Source organism: Cryptomeria japonica, chromosome 5, assembly GCF_030272615.1.
Source record: "Cryptomeria japonica chromosome 5, Sugi_1.0, whole genome shotgun sequence".
In the NCBI taxonomy this organism is placed as follows: Eukaryota; Viridiplantae; Streptophyta; class Pinopsida; order Cupressales; family Cupressaceae; genus Cryptomeria; species Cryptomeria japonica.
In genome coordinates, this window is record NC_081409.1 from 600,204,721 (window position 1) to 600,214,507 (window position 9,787).

The 9,787-nt window shown below is 30.6% G+C and overlaps 1 pseudogene; it reads left to right on the forward strand.

Annotated features, from left to right (window-relative positions):
- Positions 1–4,788: 4,788 nt before the first annotated feature.
- LOC131068737 (18.1 kDa class I heat shock protein-like) lies at positions 4,789–5,455 on the forward strand (annotated as a pseudogene).
- Positions 5,456–9,787: the final 4,332 nt, after the last annotated feature.

The following is a 9,787-nucleotide window of genomic DNA, read 5'->3' on the forward strand; positions in this document are numbered from 1 at the left end:
TGGTTTTAGTTAATGGGTTAGTTTCATTTGCTAAAAAAAGACAATTTAGCCTGGTGGCTATAAATATTAGTTATGGATGTTTTGGCGAGGATCCATAGAAATTTGTAAAAATTGAGAGAGCAGACTGGTTTTACTTGTGAATTTCAGTGAAATACCCATCTTTGAATGGAATGGAATGTATTATACAACTTTAGAAAACTTGCGAGTTTGAATATATAAAGATTTCTATTGGAATAATTATGTGTTCATGTATCGGATTCTTTTCTCTGATTTTTCATTTTAAGTCTGTGAATCAATTTGATGAATGAAATTAGCTGAAAGCATTTGAATATTTTGATTCCCCTTGTCCTGTGAGACATGAGCGAGTATCAATCAGAGTTCAAATATTTTTGATCATCCTATGAGTTAATCTTTATTTGAAGTTTAATGTCTTAATATGAATTTCATTATCTATCATGAAGCGTTCACGTTGTGTTGACAAGTGAATGTTAAGCCTTTTGTTTTCTTTCTGGTTAAAAGTGAATTACATGATTAAATTTATTCAAGATTCATTGAATATCATATAGGGAGCTGTACCTTTATGCAGAGGGTAAAATAATAATTATTTACCCAACTGTTGGTTCTCATTGGTTTTCTATTGGGCAACAGGAGTATTTGTTTATAAATTTTGAGAGATCCAATCTGTTAACCAACAAACTCAATGTACCTTCTTTGCTACTTGGTGGACATAGGAAATTTACTCGGTAGACAACTCGGTATATATCATCTCGGTGACTAGCCTTTCTTCTGTAACCGACACCCTTAGTGCTTACCGATTGAATCTTTCTATAGTATTAACCGACTAGGGTATATAGGATGACTTTGAACATAAAACTAATGACAACTTAGTAAATAGTAACAATACATACTTGCATCATGATATCTTTGCCTTCTTTGTTCTCAATATCTTTGTTCCTTTTCGGGAGAATAATTCCTTGAAGTCTTATTTTGCCTTCTCTTCTTCTTCCCCATGCTTTTAAAATAACCTTCAAATATCTTTAAATTATTGCCTTCAAAATAATTTTCAAATGTCTTCTTTCATCCCAAAGTACGAATTGTTTTAACCATTTGTGTGTAAAAAAATGAAAAAAATTATGTATATTTATATGACTGTACAAAAATGTAATTTTTTTTTTTTTGGGTTGGCCAGGGTTCGAACGAACGCCGTCAGTTACAAAAGGTCGGGTTTGTTCGAACCCGGTCATTACATGAAAGTACACTTCATTATTTTTCCTAGGGGGTTGAGCGAAGGGGGGTCCGATCGAACCCCTTCTCGAACCACTATTCGTTCGAACGCCCTTTTTAGAGATTTCTCCTCAAATTTTTCAGAGTTCTGAGAAATTTTTGCCTTCACACCTCTGGTTCAAGGCACAAATGAAAGAATCATAATAACCCAAAAATATAAGATGGTAGTGCTCGGTGCAAGCTTTCCAACGAGTATAATTTTATTACATTATGAATTTATTATGTTCTTGTTTTTTTAATTTTGTGGAATACTGGTTTTTCACTGAACATAAACTTCTCTATTCAACGCATTGGGAAAAATAGCAAACTAATTAAAAAAAAATTCTGAAAAATATCTATGCCTCAGGTATTGATGTCTTCTTTCTAACAAAAAATAAATAAATTGAATTTCGATATATATAGAACAAGTTATGTATTCAAACTTAAACCTATGTCTGAATTATAACTAGTCGAACTTCAAAACTTAATAAAATGAAAAATATTTAACATATCATGGTCAAACTAACAACAAGCCCTGGATATTGATGTTACAAACCAAAATTTGAAAGAATTGAGTTTTTATCATTTATAGAAAAAAAGTTATGCATTTCGAGAGGCACATCACCCTTAAAAAATGTAGTTTGCTGTAAAAACTACTTTTCGAGGGAGATGGAAATTTTTTTAAAAAACTTGAAAAAAATTTGAAAAAAATATATTTAGAATCTACAGACAAAATGCTACAAATCACTAATTTACATCATCTTCAAATTCTTAATAGTTTAAAAGTTATAGTTGTCGAAAGTTGAAGATTATTTTAAAAATGTTCATCTTAATGTCAAAAGTGACAAAAAAGTGGGAACCATTATTGTGAGTTCACCCAACAAACAAAAACTACACTAGACTAAAACATTGAGACAAAGAACCAACAAAAATATGAGAAAAGAACCAATGTATAAAAAATGGGCATTAAAACCAAAAAGGCCCTTAAAACATAGGCCACAAGAACATAGAAAATACATAACCATAACAACAATTATAGACATTTAAAACCAAAACTAGCCAAAGAACTTTAAAGCGTATTGAATCTTGCTTAACCTAAATGGGACAACTTGTCTCTTTTTTTTGAAGAGGCACACTCAACCAAAGGACACTTCAATAAAAATTCAAGCTTTTCTTATCCTTAAAGGAAGACCCCCACACTTCCTCAATTGAATTCATAATTTAGTAATGTCCATATCCTTTCCTTCATTTCTTGTATCAAATCACTCTCTTACAACCTTTTGACTCATAATTGGAGGAATCATGACACCTTTTATCTAAATACACATCATGTGAGCTAATACCTTGGTATGAATGAGAGTAATGTCCAACTTTATAGTAATGTACATAAATATATGAAGTAGACTCATAATGGATGTTTTACTCCCAAACACCAAATTTGGAAAATAGATTTTTGACATTTATCAACATCTTATCATAATCAATATAAAAAAAATCTATCAAAAAAAAAAACATTCATATATTTTTTGATATTATCAATAAATAAAAGTTGTTTAAAAAGAATTGGCAGTACCATGAATAACCTCTTCATTCAAATACTTTAAAGAAAAAACTAGGAGTTTGACTCAAATAGAGACTTGTTAAATTTTCCATTAGTAGTATCAAATCTAGTAAGACCATTTTTTGAATGAAATATTTGACTTGCCAAGGAACCAAGGACCAGCTTGTAAAATTGTCATGCTTTCCTCAAGAGATTAGAAAGAGAATAAGAAAACAAACCATTTATTATGGTAGCCACCAAACTAACTAGGCAAATGCCACCTTTTTGAGAACCTAGATTTTGGACAATGTTGATGTTCAATTAGAAGATGAAGTATTGGCCAATGAGGGCATTCTCCATGTAGGCAAAATTGTTGTCAACAAAAATATCGGGAACCTTGAACATGTAGCAATATTGATTCAAAGTAGAAGAAACTTCATTTAGCAAAAGGTCAAAATCCTAGAAGGATAGGATGAAAGAGAAATCCACCACATGCCCAACAAAAGAAGCCCCAATATGCTTGGAAGCACCTTCATGCCCAACCCACAGGAAGAACTATTATGTTACAACATATTAGAAGTTTGTAAGAGTTGGGGAAAATAGGAGATTGAAGTCCCTAGGAGTGCCAATTCCCAAGAAAGGGGATTCCTCAATAGAGGAGTTAGCATCGACACCAAAAGTAGCTTGTGGTTTCTATGAACAAGATGATGAATCAAGAATTTTCATCCCCATCATAGCCTTAATAAAAAAAGGAAGGGTTTATTTTGTTAAGCCACATGGTATTTTTGTCAATATACAATTGTTGTTATTTCCAACCCTTCATTTTTTCCATAGCCTATTTTCAAATCTTAAATAGTAGTTGTTCCACTAAAATAGAGAAAGATTTCAAATTATCATTTTTCTATAATTAAAAATTTGCATGGCAACACTCCAGTTGTTCAAATTTAAATAGAAGACATACTTAATTAACTACATGAGGACATGAGATAAGTATGTAGATTTTATTCAATTTAACAATACAAAACCAATTTTAATTAATCCCTAAATTAGATGTTGTGAGTTACAAAATTACAAATATAACACACAAGTTCTTTTGTTTACACTACAGTGTTTTGTTGTGTCAAATTTTTTTTAATAATTTTTTTTTTAATGTTTGAACTTGGTTGCATTTTGCATCCTATGTATATCTAGGAGAAGCATAGTAGTATCCATTATAGCTAACTTTTATCACCCACATATCCTAAACGATACATCAGATTTTGATATTTTTTTTTGTCGTCTTCGTATGTGACTTTAACTGCTTATTGTTAATGTTTTGGCTTCTGGGTAGTAACAACGCACATTGTGGGATCTGTTATGTGTGCAAGGGTAAAAAAGTGGTCATTTCAAAGTGTCGTATGATACCTACTTAAAGATGCCCCAATAACCTTGCAATACAAGCCCCTAAAAAATGGTCAATACTTATACACACATGCCCCAATAGTCGTGTGCTATGGGTACCAATAAAGTTGCACAACTCTTTCAATTAAAATTCAAAATTTTTAAAGATTTTAACTACTGAAAATAAAATAGACGACTATTAATACATGTGAAATTTATTAATGATTTTTTGTTATTATTTTTTAATTTCTTTAAAATTAATAATTAAAAAATTGGGTGGAAAAAAGTGAATGTAATTGAAACCAGATTAAGTTTAGCACCTAGTCGTGGTCAATTAACCATGATCCCACTTAATTAAATGATAACCTAGGTAGGATTTAACTCTATATTGGAGTTAAAAAATGAAGATTTGGGGAAAGAACTAGAACAATCTCGTGAGGGCATAGAAACTGCGACAATTCTCCAGAAAATTCTAGACGATTTCAATGTCTACTACAAATTATCCCTAACATAATTCGTGTTAGCATATTGAAAAGGTGTTTTCGAGAGTTACCAGAAACAATTAATCCATATTTTCTTGCCGTTCCCCAAAAAATGAAGTCACAATGTCTTTGATTCCAAGCTTTTTCGGTGGGAAATCTAACGTGTTCGATCCATTTTCTCTTGATGTTTGGGGTCCCCTGGGAGCTTTTAATTCCTCTTTTACCAAGGATTTGGCCCCTTTAGAACTTGCAAGAGACACAATTGCCGTCACCAACATGCAAATTGACTAGAATGAGACTTCTGATGCATACATTTTCAAGGCAGATCTGCCAGGTTACTAATTTATTTTGGCATTTTTCAAGTTATATCTTTAGTCTGACATTTTGGATGTTGCATTTGCAATTTTTATTTTATTTTCACTTATTGAGCTGATAGGGTTTAAATTTGTTATCGATCATCAGGTCTGCAAAAAGAAGAGGTGAAAATAGAAGTGGAGGACGACTGGATTTTGCAGATTAGTGGAGAATGCAATAAATAAACAGAGAAAAAGAATGAAAAATATTACAGAGTGGAACACTTGCGTGTGAAATTCCTGCGGTGGTTCCGACTGCCGAAAAATGCAAAGGTGGAAGACATTAAAGCTGCCATGGAAAGTGGAGTTTTGACGGTGACGACGTCTAAGCAACCAGAGCCCAAACCAAAGGTTAAATCTATGGAGATATCTAGTTAATGGCGGACTAAAGGAAGAGAACCAACAACTGCCATAGCTAATTTCGCGCATCTACAGATCTTAAAAGGTACATTGGATTTCAATTTTTATTTTTTTTGTCTTCATATGCGACTTAACTGCTTAAACCTATTGATCTGACTTTTGGGTAGTAACGATCCGATCTCTACAGGTCATTATTTCGAAGTGATGACCAATACTTGACCTCTTTTGCATCAATACCTGCACACTAAAATACCAATACATGTTTATAAAATACCTAATAACTAATTTATTTGTCATCTATTTAAAATAAATATTTAACCTAATTATATTAATTCTAACATTTAAAAAAATCACTTTTCCATATTTTAAAATTTGAAATGGGTGGTAAAAAACAAGTTTGCCCACCCTTAACTGTCATGGTGGGTTTGAGGGAGGGCCCCACATGGGTCAGTTTATCGCCATCTACGTTGCCCTAAAAACTTAGTGAAATGAAGATTTTTTGGGCATTTCTATTTCCTCGCGATGCTTCTTCTCCAACATTCCTCTGTCGTGCTCTGCAAAAATGTCATTTCTCCGTCGTGCTCTGCAAAAATGCCATTTCTCCTTCGTGTCCATTCCAGGTAATGCCTAGAATTGCGTCCCTGCAATATTGGATGTCCAAAGATGGTTTAACTCTTTCGTAGGTTCATTATGCTTTATCTATTGATAATTTTTGTGTATGCGGTTTAAGGTTTAATAATTATTCGAAAGCCCTTATTTATTTATCATTTTATTTTATGGGTGGGTTGTTAAATGGTTCTCTCTGTTTATAATGCCAAAATAATTACAGAGAATGCAAAAAAAATTGATTATCGTTCATAATTATTTGAAACCCCTTCATTATTTATCATTTTATTTTATGGGTGCATTGTTCAATGGTGTTTCTGTTTATAATGGCAAAATAATTATAGAGAGTGCAAAAAAAATTGATTATTGTTCATAATTATTCGAAACCCCTTCATTATTTATCATTTTATTTTATGGGTGCATTGTTCAATGGTGTCCCTCTATTTATAATGCCAAAATAATTATAGAGAGTGCAAAAAAAATTGAATATAGTTCATAATTATTTGAAAGCCCTTCTTTATTTATCATTTTATTTTATGGGTGGGTTGTTAAATGGTTCTCTTTGTTTATAATGTCAAAATAATTATAGAGAATGCAAAAAAAAATGATTATTGTTCATAATTATTCGAAACCTTTTCATTATTTATCACTTTATTTTATAGGTGCGTTGTTCAATGTGTCTCTCTATTTATAATACCAAAATAATTACAGAGTGTGCAAAAAAATTGATTATTGTTGATAATTATTCAAAACCCCTTCGTTATTTATCATTGTATTTTATGGGTGCATTGTTCAATGGTGTCTGTCTGTTTATAATGCTAAAATAATTATAGAGAGTGAAAAAAAATTGATTATTGTTCATAATTATTCAAAACCCCTTCGTTATTTATCATTTTATTTTATGGGTGTGTTGTTCAATGGTGTCTCTCTATTTATAATGCCAAAATAAATATAGAGAGTGCAAAAAAAATTGATTATTGTTCATAATTATTCGAAAGCCCTTCTTTATTTATCATTTTATTTTATGGGTGGGCTGTTAAATGGTTCTCTCTGTTTATAATGCCAAAATAATTAAAGAGAATGCAAAAAAATTGGTTATTGTTCATAATTATTTGAAACCCCTTCATTATTTATCATTTTATTTTGTGGGTGCATTGTTCAATGGTGTCTCTCTGTTTATAATCCCAAAATAATTACATAGTGCAAAAAAAAAATGATTATTGTTGATAATTATTCGAAACCCCTTCATTATTTATCATTTTTTTTATGGGTGCACTATTAAATGGCGTCTCTCTATTTATAATGCCAAAATAATTACAGAGAATGCAAAAAAAATTGATTATTGTTCATTATTATTCTCTGTTTCATTTCAATGCTCTGTTACAGTTTAATAATGTCAAAATCCTTACAGTACAATAATGTCAAAATCCTCACAGAGAATGGCAAAAAAAAAATGATTTATTTGTTTTATTTAAAACCCCTTCATTATTTATCATTTAATTTTATGGGTGCGCTGTTAAATGGTGTCTCTCTATTTATAATGACAAAATAATTACAGAGAATGCAAAAAAAATTGATTATTGTTCATAATTATTTGAAACCCCTTCATTATTTATCATTACAATAATGTGTATGCCTGATACTAGCTATAAGGTTGCCGTCCTCATATATAGTTGTTGTCCTCATATATATACTAGTATATGTGTGTGTGTGTGTGTGTGTGTGTGTGTGTGTGTGTGTTATTGTTGACATATAACAACCTTCTCACATACACGTTATGGGCCACTTGGCACAAATTACCACCAACTACATTGCCCTAAAAAATTTGGGAAATGAAGATTTTTTGAGGCATTTTCATTGTTTGCTCTACCTTCAATTTGTTAATATACTCACTGTAAATAATATTATCAAGCATACACTATATTACTTCCAATAAATTTTATATGAGAAATACAACAACATCATTCAATCATTAGTCATTTGACAAATGAATCTGCATCTTAATACAATATCAACTTTTAGTTTCTCTCAATATATAATGTCTCAAGTTTTGTACCTATATGGTTATTGTTCACATATATATACATGTATATATATGTGTGTGAGTATATATATATATATATATATATATATATATATATATATATGCAGCACCATTTTATTTTGTTCAAAGATGTTCAATGATGGATTTGTACTCATTGGTACATGTTGAAATTAATTTGTTTTTTCATCATTTATTTCAATGGCATTGAGGGTTTCATTTCAATGATCTGTCTCTGTATATATGTATTTATACAAGCACACATGGTAGCATTTTTATTTTGTTGAAAGATGTTCAATGATGGAATTGTTCAATATCTAATAGAATATCAACAATATCCAGTTTTCAATCACATCACAGTTACATATTTTACTCCTGCATCTCATGCTTTTAGTTTGTCTCCTTGTTATATATAGTTTCAAGTTTTGTACCTATATGGTTATTGTCCATATCTATGTATACACATACATATATATACACACATATACATATATATGTATATGTATATATATACATGTGTACATGCATGTACATATACATGTATATGTATGTATGTGTGTATATATATACATGTATATGTATATATATATATATACACATGTATATGTATACATGAAGAAACACACAATAGCATAATATGTTCTATAATGATGGTTTTTTCGATTTTTGTGGCTATATGGTTATTGTCTATATAAATGTGTAAATGTATATGGACAATAACCATATAGCCACAGAACTTGTTGTAATCAACAACATATTCCTTATTCAAGGGCACTCATTCAGATTGGTACACATTGAATAACTAAATTCCTTCTAGAGTCAATGTTAAATGTTATAAATCTTTCAATTTAAATTATATTGTTTTCAGTAGACCAACATTTGTTTCAATATAGTCACTATAAATAATATTACCAGCCATATTGGATGTCCAATAATGGTTTATTCTCATTCGTAGCTACATTATGCTTTGTATATTGATGATTTCTTTGTATGCGGTTTACAGTTTCATTTCAATGCTCTCTTACAGTTTAATGTGCCTATATGGTTATTGTCCATACACACACATATACATATATGGTTATTGTCCATACACACACACATACACACACATATACATATATGGTTATTGTCCATAAACACACACACACACACACACAATAGCATTTGTTTTTGTTCAAAGGTTTTCAATGATGGATTTGTACTCATTGGTACATGCAAAAATGGATTTTCTTTTTAATCATTATAGTGTGAACTTGACTCCACTTTCCTTGCTTCATTATAGTGTGAACTTGAGGGTTTATAGTGTGAACTTGACTCCAAATTATTTGATTCATTATAGTGTGAACTTGACTTATTATAGTGTCAACTCAACTCAACTCAACTTTCTTTACTTCATTATAATGTGAACTTGAGGGTTTATAGTGTGAACTTGACTCCAAATTATTTGGGTCATTATAGCGTGAACTTGATTCATTATAGTGTGAACTTGAGGGCTTATAGTGTCAACTTGACTCCATATTATTTGTTTCATTATAGTGGGAATTTGACTCATTATATTGTTTTAGCACACATTTATATAGTGTGAACTTGACTCATTATAGTGTGAACAATTCAAAGCATAGAAGAAAACTGAACAATTTGAAGCAATGGAGGACTGTATATTTAATATGACATGACCGACTATTTCCCACAAAAATTCAAATTTGAAAATAGCTAGCTACCACAATCGAATGCATTGCACATTCAAATTATATTATAAGAC